At 47.1% G+C, this 14,187-nt stretch overlaps 1 long non-coding RNA gene across 1 annotated transcript; it reads right to left on the bottom strand.

The window, feature by feature from the left end:
* Positions 1–43: 43 nt before the first annotated feature.
* On the bottom strand, positions 44–14,187 carry LOC125133949 (uncharacterized). The gene is made up of 3 exons (XR_007136532.1): positions 13,715–14,187; positions 1,686–1,897; positions 44–212 (listed from the first exon to the last, which is right to left on the bottom strand). It is a non-coding gene; the product is annotated as an uncharacterized LOC125133949 (long non-coding RNA).

The raw sequence follows: 14,187 nt of genomic DNA, 5'->3' as shown, positions 1-14,187 counted from the left end.
CCTAGTCTGGGAACCTCCATATGCTGCAGGAACAGCCCAAGAAATGGCAAAAAGACAAAAAAACAACCAAAAAACAACATGGGATGTGTTAGCAAGAAGAGGAGCTGGAATCCAGAGCGTGCTTCTACAGCCCCCTCTTTTTCAGGATGGGGGGAGCGTTATAGGTCTAAATGCCCAGGAGGACAGCTGACTCTCTGGGGACGTGTCCGTTCCTGTAGGGGAAAGCGGCGCAGGGTTAGTTCTCGCCACAAGCCCCCACAACCAACCTTCCCTTCCTTTCCGAAACCCAGACACCCCGAGGACCACAACCGACTCACAGCATCAGCACCATCCCCGCCCACTTCTCTGAGGGCGTTGAGGTGGCTCACGAATCTGGCTCGAACCCTTCCCACAGGTGGAAGAGGATAAAAATGACTCAAAGCCAACATGCAAAACAAAACCCCAAACCTGCAGAAGCCTGGAGGAGGGGGGGTTGGTGGCAAAGTCACTGAGCAGAAGCGGGGGCCCAGCGTGAGCGGCTGATGTTTCAGGGGCTGGGCTCGTGGCAGAGTGAGGTCTTCACCCCTGCCCTCCCCCTGCCCCCTGCCAACCCCGCCCAGCTGGGTCTCTGCAGCAGGCTAGATGGTGTTCTCACCCCTCAGTAGGAAGGTCCAGGAGGTCCCGTCCTGGCTCAGCAGAAACAAATCTGACCAGCATCCATGAGGATGCAGGTTTGATCGATCGACCCCTGGCCTTCCTCAGTGGGTTAAGGATCTGGTGTTGCCATGAGCTGTGATCTAGGTCTCAGAAGTGGCTCCAATTTGGCGTTGCTGTGGCTGTGGTGTAGGCCAATGGCTACAGCTCCGATTTGACCCCTAGCCTGGGAACCTCCATATGCCACAGGCGCAGCCCTAAAAAAGACCAAAAAAAAAAAAAAAAAAAGAGGCAGGTCCCAATCCTAGCCCCCGGGGTGGTGCCTATGAGCTAGCGTGGGAAAAAGGTGCTTTGCAGATGCAACCAAGGCTCTCCAGACAAGCTTGTCCCAGAACATTCAGGTGGACCTTCCATCCAAGAACAAGTGTCTTTAGAAGGCACAGAGACAGCAGAGGAGGGGGCTCTGTGAAGGCGGAGGGCGGAGACAGGATGGCTGCGCACCCCTCACCCTCAACCTGCAAAAAGCAAGGAACTGACTCTCCCCCAGAGCCTCTGGAGGGTGCGAGGTCCCCTGGTCCCTGGAATGTGGACTTCTGTTTCCCGAAACTGTGAGAGAATAGGTTTATGTTCTAAGCCACCAAGGGGAAGGTCATTTGTGACAGCAGCCTGAGCAAACTCATAGGGTCTCTTTGGGGTCACAAGCCAACAGCCAGAGCCAACTGGGGCGCTTGCCCTGTGAGGAGAGAGAAGCACTTCTCTTGGTCAAATTGGGTACTCTCAGGTCATGTGTTCATCTTAGAACCCAGGACAGCCTCCCACACACACCCCCGCCCCAGGGACTGCCCAGAGGTCCCAGGGTTTGCCAGCACCAGCGCAGCTACCCTCGGGGACTGGATGTGCCCGTGGGGCGCGGGGCCAGCCTGCCCACCGTGGGATATCGGCCGGCACCCTAGGCCGCTACTCACCAGATGCCAGGAGCACCTGCCCTCCCAGTGTGACCACCCGAACTGTCCGCGGACATTGCCAGAGGTCCCCGGGGACGGAAAAGTCACCTTCAGTTTAGAACCGCTGTCCGGGGGCTGCAAGCGTCAGGAGCTGCGCACGGAGGGCCGATCAGGTGAAGCCGGTTACTAGGGCTCCGTGGGCTGTGATGGCTGGTTCTCATCTGGGGTTAACTGGGATGGGGCGCAGCTGAAAGACCCGGGGCTGGGAGACGGGTCGTCATGGAAACAGCGCAGGCGCCCTGTGCAGGGCCACTGATTTCCTAGGGAAGAAACGCCGGAAATCCTGGGACCCAACGGAGACCTGGGATAGGGTCATTTGTGTGGACAAACCCGAAAATCTCGAGCCCCCCCCCCGCCCCATTTCCACCGAAAGCCCCGTGCTGGAGACTAGCACTCCTTGATGGAAGGTCAGGGTCCTGCCTCAGATAAGCCTCTGGCAGCAGCATCCCCAGACCTGCCTCCATCACCCCCGGTTCCCTGGGGCTGATCCCAGCTGGTCTTGGGTGCACTGCGGGGTCTGGCTAATATGTACTGATGTGAACACGGGGACAGTCTGGGAGGGGATCTTGAGGGCGTTAGACTGGGGTGGAAAAATGAGATCAGCTGGGGAGAAAACCGGCACAGGGGGTCGCTCAACTATGATGAAGATTTTATTTAATCTATTGGGCTTTTTGCGGTAGCTGGAGACTGCAGAAACTGCATGAGGAAGTGTCTTCTACAACCTCTAAAGACAGTACAGGGAGCTCCCTTCGTGGCTCAGCAGTTAACGAACCTGACTAGTATCCATGAGGATGTGGGTTTGATCCCTGGCCTTGCTCAGTGGGTTAAGGATCCGGTGTTGCCGTGAGTGGTGGTGTAGGTTGCAGACGAGGCTTGGATCCCACGATGCTGTGGCTGTGGTGTAAGCCAATGGCTACAGCTCTGATTGGACCCCTAGCCTGGGAACCTCCCTATGCCGCAGGTGCGGCCATAAAAAGCAAAACAAAAACAAAAGCAAAAAACAGCGCAGATCCACACTGCCCTGGTTTTGGTGACAGCATTGTGCTGAAGGAGCAGCACAGCCTCGTTTGCAGGAAAAACAATCGGTATTTGGGGATTGGGCGTCAAGTCTACAACATAGTTTCAAATGGTTCAGGGAAAAAAAAAGTTCTTTATTTCGAAAATAATTGGAAGTATGGTTAATTTACAATATTAGATGAGTTTCAGGTGTTCAAGATAGTGACTCAATATTTTAAGAGATTGTACTCCACCTAATGTTATTATATAAAAATATTATTATAACACTGTTATTATAAAACAGTTATAAATCACGTTCCTATGCTGCGCAATATACCCATCCTTGTAGCTTATTTTGTTAAAAGTTTTATTTTTTTATTTTTAGTTTTTTAGGGCCACACTTGCAGCACATGGAGGTTCCCAGACTAGGGGTCAAATTGGAGCTGTCACTGCTGGCCTACACCACAGCCACAGCAACGCCAGATCCAAGCCGAGTCTGCGACCTACACCACAGCTCACGGCAATGGCAGATCCCTAACCCACTGAGTGAAGCCAGGGATCGAACCCGCAACCTCATGGTTCCTAGTCGGATTCATTAACCACTGCGCCACGACAGGAACTCCAAGAGTTTTACTGAAGTACAGTTGATTTTCAAGGTGTGGTCATTTTTTTTTGTACAACAAAATGATTCCGTTATTCATGTACACACATCCCTTCTCTTTCAGATTCTCTTCCCACATAAATTATCACAGAATCCTTGTAGCTTATTTTACAAAAGAGTAGTTTGTACCTCTTAATCCCTCCCCCCTATATTTCCCCCCACCCCCCGTAACCACTAGTTTATTCTCTGTGACTCTCTTTCTGTTTTGTGATCTTCATTTGTTTGTTTTATTTTTCCTATTTGGAATTCTTCCTGTAAGTTTGTTTCAACATAAACGAATGAAATGGAATCCCTCAACCCATGCACGGAGCATGCCTGCATGGCAAAGCAATTCCACGTAAAAAGAAAAAGGCAAAACCCCACCAGTTTCCAGTGGGCAAACTCTCCTCCTCTCTTTTTTTCACAGTTTTTATATTTAAACCATGCGAACGAACTACTAAAATAAAATGAAGTTCAGTAAGAAAAGCCAAGGGATGCATACACATGGTAGCACACTGTAGCAGAGCCTGCATCTTTAGCCACGGACCAGGAAGATCCGCTGTGTCACGACACAAAGATCCCCACATTCCTGTCTTCATTGGCCACCCTTGGCAGGTATTAACCTTTAAAACAATTTTAAAAAGTGTAATTGATGTGCAATGCTCTGCCAATTTCTACTGTATGGCAAAGTGACCGAGTCATTCATATATATGTGTATACATATATATATATATATATAGTCTTTTTCTCATACTATCTTCCATCGTGGTTTATCCCAAGAGACTGGATAGAGTTCCCCGGGCTGTACAGCAGGACCTCATCACTTATCCATCCGAAATATAATAGTTTGCATCCACCAGCCCCAAACGCCCAGCCTAGAAGGCATTCATCTTGTCCCCGCTGCTCAGTGGTCTGAGCTGGAACCCCCACACCTCAGCACTTGGGACCTAGACTCTGTGACAGTCATTAGGAGATGAGGTCACGTGTCCAGCGGACTCTGCCAGGCCACAGGGTCGATTCCTGCCTTGTCACTCTCAGCTCCAGGGTATGACAGTACTCCGACCAGAAGGAGGTCTCATAGTGACAGACGTAGGTCCTTCCATGATGGGCTGATACCCCTCAATGGAAATTCGACGGCTCCTGGGAAATATTTGGGTGTTTTTCCTGCCACATCTGAGGGTTTTCTGCTTCTTGCTCTAGTCTGTCCCGAGATGTCCCAGAGGATTTAACAGACCCCCCCCCATCACAGAACCACCCATGGCCCAGATGGAATCCCTCAACCCATGCACAGAGCCAAGTTCTCCTTGAAGAGAAGTTCAAGTTCTCCTTGAAGAGAACTTGGCTCCAGGAATCTCATCAGGAAATCCCCCCTCCCCTTTTTCTCCAGGAGTCTTGGGCCCCAGAGGACAAGAAATCCCACAGACAGGGAATAGGACAAAGCTAACGTGTGTGGTTTTGAATTACATAGGCGTACCTTGGGGATATGGTGTGTTTGGTTCCAGACTGCAACGATGGTATGAAACTAGTCTCCACTGACAGGAGGACAGTGGAAAAACTCACAAACATGAGGCAACTACGTCACACATTCTGGAACAATCAACAGGTCAGAGAAGAAATCGAAAGGGAAAAAAAAACTTTGAGACAAATGAAAATGGAAACGCAAAACATTGAAATGTACCAGATATAGCAAAAGCCATTCTAAGAGCCAAGTTTGTAGTGATAAAGACTTACATCAAAAAGAAAGACATGTCTCAAATAAACAATTTTATACCTCAAGGAAATAGAAAAAAAAAAAGAAAGAAAAAACCTAAGCCTAAAGTTAGCAGAAGGTAGGAAATAATAAAGATTAGAGCAGGAATAAGTGAAATAGAGGTACAAAGACCATAGAAAAGATCAATCAAACCAAGACATTTTTATTTTTAAGTTTTTTTCTTTTTTGGCTGCCCTGTGGCGTATGGCGTTCCCAGGCCAGAAATCAGATCTGAGCCACAACTGCAGCAAACTGGGTTCTTAACCTATTGAGCGACGCCAGGAGTCAAACCCGCATCCTCATGTACACTATGCCAGGTTCTTAACCCACTGAGCCACAATGGGAACTCCCAGAATTAAAGAAAAAAAGACAAAGAAATGGACAAAACTTTAGCTGGAGGAAGAAACAGAGCTCAAAGAAATAAGTAAATAAAATAAGAAATGGAAAAGAAGGCATTATAGCCGGTACCACAGAAATATAAAGGACCACAGACTATTATGAACAATTATATGCTAACAAATCGGATGACCTAGACAAAATAAATAAATTAATAGAAACATATGGCCTATACCAAGATAAAATTATGAAGAAATTGAAAAAGCTGAATAGATCTATAACCAGCAAAAAGATTGAATGAGTAACCAAAAATATTCTAGCAAAGAAAAGCCCAGGGCCAGGTGGCTTCCCTAGAGAATTCTACCAAGTGTTTAAAGAACCAACGCAGGGGGCGGGATCAAGATGCCGGAGGAGTAGGACGTGGCGCTCACCTGCTCCCACAAACACATGGAAAAAAACCGTCTACAGGTAGGACGATTTGCACAGAATATCTACTGAACTCTGGCAAGAGACCTCAGACCTCCCCAAAAGGAGAGAAACCCTCCACATAACAGTAGAACAAAAGGAAAAGAGAGAGAGAAGGGACCCGCCCTCCTGGGCGGGAGCTGAGAAAGAGGAAAGGGGTCTATCTGTACCTTGGGAGGCCACCTAACTACCGGGGGAGACCAGCTGAGCCTCGGAGAAAAGCGCAGCAGCTGGACTGACCAGGGCCAAGCAGAGAGAGAGAGCGGCCGGGGCCATCTGCACAGCAGATGGGGGACGGGGGAGGGGGGGGGGCGCCGCGGCCTGAGATGCTCGGGTGGGAGCTGGGCGCTGAGACTCCCGACGCGGACGTCAGTTCTGGGGCGAGGACCAGGGGTGGCTGTGCGGAGACAGTGTGAGGGGCTAAGGAGCGGGGCCCCAAGGGCTGCGGAGCTGAGCGCCCGAGCAGAGGGTCAGGGAGAATGCCCGGCTCTGCAGGCGTTGACGGCGAGGGAGGGACCACCGTGGGAACTTCTGCCTCTGCGCATGTGCGGCCCCCGGGCCGCCCGGTAGATGGGCTGGGTGAAAACTGCTGCATGCATCTCCAAATCCAGAGGTGGGTGTGGTCCCCCCAACACGAAGTGTCCTGTGAACAGTCACCTTAGGGATCACGTGGACGGCCCGGCACTGCAACACCACCCAGGGTCCGGATCCCCCTGGGAACCCACACACCGCTCTGGGCTCCGCCTCCACCTCCCTGGGGGTCGTCACCGTGGTCAAAGGCCCAACAACCAGGTACCCCCTGCAGGTGTCGCCCACCGCCCTCCACCTCCCTCGAAGCACATTTACCTTCACACCCCCATCAAGGGGTAGCATCCTGCACGCACGGAGGAAAGCGACAGCAAGAATCCAAACCCAAAGCCGACCTCATGCCAAAAAGATAGTAAACCCTCTATAATGCTAATTTTTAAAGAAAAATTGAATGTAATAGATAATACTAAATAGTAAAGATGGAAGCCATACAAAATGGGATAAAGTATAGAATAGATTTCCTATTTGTCTCAGCATACTTTCCATTCCACTTCTCCAGAGGGAGTCACTTAATCTGTTTCTTAAGATCCATGATATAATAATCTATATGAATGTAACTGTGTTTAAATATATGTATTTTATTTTGTAAAAAAAAAAAAATTCAAAAAAAAAAAGATAGCAAACCTTCACAAGCTGCCCAGGGATGCTCCCTCATATGAAGAGCCCTCCAAGGCTACAGTAGATATTTTTTCTCCTGAATTCATAGTAAGAAAAATATTAACAAAATGAAGAAGCACAGGAACCATCCCCGGTTGAAACAGAATTTCCCTGAAGGAGCAAACAACGACAGAGACCTCCGCAGTCTGGAAGAGGCCAAGTTCAACAAGGAGGGATGAAAACATTGAAGGAATTAAGATCAGTATCAACAGTAATGCAGATGGTTTGTTTGCTTATTTATTTTGGTTTTCAGGTTTGCACCTGTGGCATATGGAAGTTCCCAGAGTAGGGGTCAAATCAGAGCTGCAGCTGCCGGTCTGCACCACAGCCACAGCCAATGCTGGATCCAAGCCGTGTCTGCAACCTACACCACAGCTTATGGCAATGCTGGGTCATAAACCCACTGATCAGGCCAGGGATTGAACCTGCATCCTCATGGATACTAGTCAGATTTGTTTCTTCTGTGTCACAAAGGGAACTCCCAGATTACTTTATTACTTTATTTTAATTTTTTATTACTCAATGAATTTTATTACATTTTTAGTTGTACAATGATCATCACAACCCAATTTTATAGCATTTCCATCCCAAACCCTCGGCACATCCCCTCACCCCCCAACCTGTCTCATTTGAAAACCGTAAGTTTTTCAAAGTCTGTGAGTCAGCATCTGTTCTGCAAAGAAGTTCATTGTGTCCTTTTTTTAAGATTCCACATGTTAAGGGATAGCATTTGATGTTGCCATCTCATTGTCTGACCGACTTCACTTAGCATGAAATTTCTAATTGCCCATGTTGCTGCAAATGCTGTTATTTCTTTCCTTTTAATGGCTGGGTAATATTCCCTTGTGTATATGTACCACCTCTTCTTGATCCACTCCTCTGTTGATGGACATTTAGGTTGTTTCCATGTCTTGGCTATTGTATATAATGCTGCAATGAATATTGGAGTACATGTATATTTTTCAGTCATGGTTTTCTCTGGATAGATGCCCAGGAGTGGGACTGCTGGATCAAATGGTCGTTCTATGTTTAGTTTTCTGAGGCATCTCCATACTGTTTTCCACAGTGGTTGCACCAACTTACATTCCCACCAACAGTGTACTAGGGTTCCTTTTTCTCCACACCCTCTCCAGCACTTATTGTTTGTATACTTTTGGATAATGGCCATTCTGGCTGGTGTGAGGTGGTACCTCATCGTGGTTTTGATGTGCATTTCCCTAATAATGAGTGATGTTGAACATCTTTTCATGTGTCCCGGATTACTTTAAAAAGGAACTAGAAACTTTAAAGAAGAGCCAAGGAAAGTTAGAAAATTCATTTGTAGAGACAAAAGCTGAGTTAAAGGCATTTGAAGGGCAAACTGAATAATGCAGAGGAATGAATAAGTGACTTAGAAGACAAATAATGGAAATCGCCGTATAGGATAGTAGACAGAAAACCAAATGAAAAAACATGAAAGCAATGTAAAAAAGGACATCAAAATCATAAAATGTGGGGAAGGAGAGTAAGGAAAGCCAGACTCTTTTTCAGAATGTGTTTGAGCCTATGTGACTATCAGGCTAAAGCAAGCAGAGGGAGGAAGGTGTTACCATACTTGAAAAAACAGGGCAATGACAAATCAAAGCCAAATGTTACATTCCCAAAAACTAAAAAGAAGAGGACACAAGCATAAAATAAAAGGAAAAAATCCAATCAAAAAAAAAAAAAGAAAGAAAGAAAAAGAAAGAAAGGAACAAAGGAGAAACAGAATCAACGTGAAAACAAGATTTAAAATGGCAGTAAATACATATTTATCAATAACCACCCTAAATGTCAATGGACTGAATGCTCCAATAGAAAGACACAGAGTGGCAGACTGGATGCAAAACAAGAGCCTGCAATAGTGGTGAAGGAACCCGACTAGCATTTATGAGGACACAGATTCAATCCCTGGCCGCGCTCTGTGGGTTAAGGATCTGGTGTTGCCCTGAGTTGCGGTGTAGGTCACAGATGTGGCTTGGATCCAGCATTGCTGTGTCTGTGGTATAGGCCCATCAGCTATAGCTCCAATTGGACGCCTAGCCTGGGAACCTCCATGTGCTGTGGGTGTGGCCCTAAATAGACAAAAGACAAAAAAAAAAGTGAGGGGAGGGAAAAACATATTTTATACAAATAGAGAAGACAAAGTGTGAACTGCAATGCTCACATCTAACAAAACAGTCTTTAAAACCAAGGCCATAAAATCAAGAAGGACACTATTCAATGATAAAAGGATCAATTCAGAAAGAGGATATGACGCTTGTCAACATATATGCCCCTAAAATAGGAGCACCCAAAAACACACAACAAATACTGACAGAGCAGGAGAATCTGATGGGAACACAATAATAGTAGGAGATTTTAACACCCCAAGCACATCAATGGATGTAGCCTCTACACAGAAAATCTATAAGGCAACAGAGATCCTAAATGACATGACAGAACAGTTGGACTTAATTTATGTTTTCAGGACGTTATATCCAACAAACCATGATATACTTTCCTTTTGATTGCACAGGATTGACACATACTGGAAAACAAAACTAACCTCAACACATTTAAGACTGTAGGGATTATTTCAAGCATCTTCTCTGACCACAATGGCATGACACTGGAAATCAACTACAGGAAACGAAATGAGAAAAAACTGACTGCATGGAGACTAAACAACATGCTACCAAAAAAACCAGTGGGCCAATGAGGAAATCAAACAGGAAATTTAAAAATACCTTGAGACGAACAACCATGAAAACAAAATGATTCAAAATCTATGGGATGCTGTAAAGAGAAGCGCATAGCAATACAGGCCTTCCTCAAAAAATAAGAAAAATCTCCAATCAACAACCTAAGCTGCCACCTCAATGAAGGAGAAAAAGAAGAACAAACAAAACCTGAAGTCGGGAGAAGGAAGGAAATCATAAAGCTCAGAGAGGAAATCAATAAAATAGACATGTAAAAAAATAGGAATAAATCACTGAAAGCAAGAGCTGGTTCTCTGAAAGGGTAAACGAAATTGACACAACCCTGGCCAGAGTCACCAAGAAGAGGAAGAACATAAATAAACAAAACAAGGAATGAAAACGGAGAATCTCCATGGATGCTGTAGAAATACAAAAACCATAAGAGAATACTCTGAACCATTATATGCCAACAAATTTGACAACCTAGAAGAAACAGACAACTAAAACTTTATCAAGAACAAAGAGATAATGTGAACAGACTGATCACTAGAAATGAAATGGAACATGTAGTAAAAACACTCCCTACAAACAAAAGCCCAGGACCGGATGGCTTCACGGGTGAATTCTACCAAACATACAAAGAGGAACTTATACCCATCCGTAGAGTTTTTCAAAAGACCAAAGAAGAAGGAACACTCCCAAAGACATTCTATGAAGCCACGGTCACCCTAATACCAAAACCAGACAAAGATACTACCAAAAAAGAAAATTACAGGCCAATATCTTTGGTGAATATAGATGCAAAAAGTATCAACAAAATGTTAGCCAACAGCACATGAAAAAGATCACACACCATGACCAAGTGGGATTCATCCCAAGTTCCCAAGGGTGGTTTAACACATGCACATTAATCAAAGTCACACACCACATTAACAAAAGAAAAGTCAAAAACCACAAGATCATCTCAACAGATGCAGGAAAAGCATTTGACAACATCCAACATCCATTCATGATAAAAACGCTCAGCACATTCAGTATAGAAAGAAGGTACCTCAATATGATCAAGGTCAAGTATGGCAGATCCACAGTGGACATTTTCAATGGCAAAGAGCCGAAAGCTCTTTCTCTCACATCAGGAGCAATGACATCCACTCTCCACAATTCTATTCAACATGGTTCTCAAGTCCTAGCCAGAGCAATTAAGCAACAAAAAGCTATAAAAAGCATGAAAATCAGAAAGGAAGATGTTAAATGTTCTGTTTTCAGGTGACATGATATGATATACAGCAAATCTTAAGTCTCCACCAAAAAAAAAAAAAAACCACTTAAAATTAAATTAATTCAGTAAAGTTGCAGGATATGAAGATAACATACAAAAATTCGTTGTGTTTCTCTAACAATGAAGTGTCTGAAAAACAAGTGAATACAGTGATCTCATTTACAATAGCCTCAAAAGCAATAAAATTCTTTGGAAAACATTTCACCGAGATTAATGATCTGTACACGGAAAGCTATAGAATATGTATGAAAGAAATGAAGCTGACCCCAAGAAATGGACAGATAGAAACCCCATGCATACGTTGTCCAATGAATATTGGACAAGGGAGGCAAGAATATTCAATCGAGAAAGGATAGTGTCTTCAATACATGGTGCTCGGAAAACTGGACAACCACATGCAGAAGGAAGGAACTGAACCCGCATTTAAAACCATTCACAAAAGTCAACCTGACATGGAGTTTCAGGAAGGAGACTGGCATGAAGGGATGGTCCTGTCTCGGTCACGTCTGCCTGGTCCAGCGCAGGGGCAGGGCGGGAGGTGGCCCGTGTCAGGTGGAGCCTACACAGGAAGGGGAAGGGCTGGAGCTCAGGGGTGGTGCCTTCTCCCACCCAGTCCCACAAACGTGGGCAGTGGGCAGAGAAACTGTGCACCACATGCGTTCCTTTCTGCAGTCCCCGAGCCGGACAGAGACCAGGGCCATCAGCAGAGTCTGGCCAGAAGTCATGCTTCTTAGGGCTTTCTGAGATAGGTAGGAAGCAAAAGTCAAGTCCAGCACTCGGAATGAGTCAACGCTTGTTAAGTCCAAGCGAAAAAGGGGAGGGGGACCTGCAGATTCAAACCAGGATGTGCAAATCAGACCGCTGTGGTCTGAACCTGGGCACAAGACCAAACCAAATGGGATGAATTCCCTGGTGTTAGAGGAAGAGCAAAGAAATCCCCTGAAGTCATGGACTTTATGAGTCTGGGTTCTCGTCTAAAAGTCACCTGTCGTATTTCAAGAGACAACCCCATGGGTGGATGTCCCCGAACCGTGGAAAAGTTTAGATGTTTAGAAAGATTTGTTTCACTGGCCTAGTTTTACACACGTGGTACTACTTTTTATTTAGAGAAGCCCTTTTGGTATTTCTTTGAGAATGGGTTTAGGATTGCTCTACTCTTTTAGCTTGTTGGAGAAATTCTTTATTTCTCCTTCTGTGGTAAATAATATCCTGGCTGGGTAGAATATTCTAGGCTGCCCATTTTTGCCTTTTAGAACTTTGAATATGTCTCCCCTCTCTTCCGGCCTGTAGTGTTTCTGTAGAGAAATCAGCTGGTAGCCTCATGAGGTGCTGAGACCAGCTCAGCAGGATGGGGCTGAAGAACGGGTGCTGTGAAATTTCAGGAAAAAAGTTAACATAAAACAAGACACAGAGACATTTATCTTAAGTAAATGTGGGAACAGGGGGACTCGAGGTCTCAGGGACCAAGAGCCCCGCCTCAAGAAACCACACTGCTTTGATTGTGCTCTTGAGGGTGACTTCAAGTGAGGAGGAGGCTGTAGGTGCAGGATATAGGTTTTTTTAGGTCATTTTAAAAGTCACATAGCCGGTTGCTGATTAAGCTTTTATGCTGATCTTGAGGCCATTTAACAATCATTAGCATTTGAGGAAGCTTGGTGTCAGCTATCTATGCATAGCATCTAGAGAATCACCATTGTGCTTCTGCAGACAACTTGCCTAGCATAGCATCTAGAGAATCACCATTGTGCTTCTGCAGACAACTTGCCTATCTGCAGCAACCCTGCGTGCCTAGGTTTGCACCTCGCTAATGCATATCCAGCTAACGACCCCTCATAAACCCCTTGGGGCTATGGGGCTCCTCTTTTATTCTTAAGAGGATGTATCATGCTGTGCAAACGGCGAGCCAATCTGCACAGGTCCAGTGTGTGTGCCCAGACCAACGCATTAAGTCCTCATTCAACTGACCCTGTGAATAACTTATGACTTTAGGTCTTTGTTCTTAAGCTGAAGCCATTCACCGTCACTACACCACAGCTCACGGCAACGCCGGATCCTTAACCCACTGAGCAAGGGCAGGGACCGAACCCGCAACCTCATGGTTCCTAGTCGGATTCGTTAACCACTGCGCCATGACGGGAACTCCCTCACTGGGCTCTTAACACCAGCAAGGACCTGCAGGAAGGTGGCACAGGCTACTCCTAGTTGCAGGGCCCTGGGAAGCGGTAATGAGCCTCAGGCAGATTTAGGGTGTGCCTGAAGCATTTGGCGGTGGCACTGGCAGGGTGCCGTGAGTTTCCAGGGGAGGGTGAGCAACACCAGGTATTGTTTGGTCACAATGCCCTCCTCTGTGGTGCCCTCTGAGGGGATGGTGCCACAAGTGGTGCCTGTTCACAGACCCCTAGTGGTGGCGGGCCAGGCCCACCTCGGGAGTCAGAGATAATTGCAGTGGTTTGCCCCTGCCACCTGTAGACCATGCAAGAAACACCCCGTCCTGCCCCTCCTCCTCTCGCTCTCTGCAACAATGGCGCCTTGCTTCTCCTGCAGGCCCAGACTTCCTCCTGGGTCCCCTCGGCTGTGGCCTTCCGCTCCCTAGCCCATGGCACACTGTTCCCTAGCCCCTCAGACTGTCCCCACACAGCCGACCCCAGTCCTCTCCACAGCACTGACCTCCAGAGCCACCGTCTCAGCGCCCAGCCCCCGCCCGAGCATCTCAGGCTGGGGTTTCCCTCCTCCACACAGCAGGTGCTGCACAGGCTGCTCCTAGTTGCAGGGTCCTGGGCAGTGACAGTGATCAGGTGTCTGGGCGCTGCCCAGAGCGTTTGGCAGTGGCAGCAGCAGCAGCGAGGGTGCGCTCCCAGGGGAGTGGGAGCAACAACAGGTGGTGCTCCGTTGCAGGGCCCTCTTTTTTGCCCACCTCTGAGATGCCAGGCCACAGCTGGAGCCTGTTCACAGACCCCTTGTGGTGGCGGGGCCAAGCCTCCCTCTGGTTTCCGAGTTGACTGTTGTGGTCTGTCCCTGCCGCCTGCCAGTCACACAAGAGGCCCTCTGTCACGCTCAGCCTCCCGCTGCCCTTAGCCCACACAAGAGATGCCCAGCCACCCTTGCCCAAATAAGAGGTACCCAGGCTCCAGCAGCTGGAG

The sequence above is a fragment of the Phacochoerus africanus genome, chromosome 8 (assembly GCF_016906955.1).
Source record: "Phacochoerus africanus isolate WHEZ1 chromosome 8, ROS_Pafr_v1, whole genome shotgun sequence".
NCBI classification, from domain to species: Eukaryota; Metazoa; Chordata; class Mammalia; order Artiodactyla; family Suidae; genus Phacochoerus; species Phacochoerus africanus.
This window is presented reverse-complemented; position numbering and strand designations above follow the sequence as displayed.